Source organism: Arachis ipaensis, chromosome B03, assembly GCF_000816755.2.
Source record: "Arachis ipaensis cultivar K30076 chromosome B03, Araip1.1, whole genome shotgun sequence".
Classification (NCBI taxonomy): domain Eukaryota; kingdom Viridiplantae; phylum Streptophyta; class Magnoliopsida; order Fabales; family Fabaceae; genus Arachis; species Arachis ipaensis.
In genome coordinates this window covers 121,325,175-121,325,752 of record NC_029787.2, presented here as the reverse complement: position 1 = coordinate 121,325,752, position 578 = coordinate 121,325,175, and positions in this window count along the sequence as shown.

Sequence of the window (578 nt, the reverse complement as noted above, 5' to 3'; positions counted from 1 at the left end):
AGATGTCTATTTTTTATTTTTTTTTAAGTTTACTATTTTAGTACAGTATTTTGGATATTAATGGCGTTCAATTATGATTCGTACTTATCTAACTTAAAAGAAAAGAAAAGGAAAAAAAAAAGATACGTATTTACTATGTTAACTACTACAAAGCAATTGTCCTTTTAATGTACTAGGAAGTACAATTTAATACGGTTAGTAAGGTGTCTTTTGGGTAAGCAATAAGATATTTTTTTTAGTAAGTCATTAAAGTTTAGAATCTGCATATAAATCAAGATAGCCATATTTAGCAGATTTATATTTCCGGCATATTTATCTAATTATCTTATTTGTATTTAATAATATTTTAAAATTTTATTCTAATTTAGTAAACCAAATATACAAGTTCCTGCTCATTTATTACAAACACCATATAAACTTCAGTGGAAAAAAAAATGCTCCTTCAATGTTTTCCTTTTCATTTTGAATGCACATCATAAAAGCTAAAAGCTAAAAATCTATCACAATATTAGTGAAGTGTTACATGGACTAAGCAATGCGTTACAATAAAAAGAAGAACTTTGGGCAGATAAGAAAAA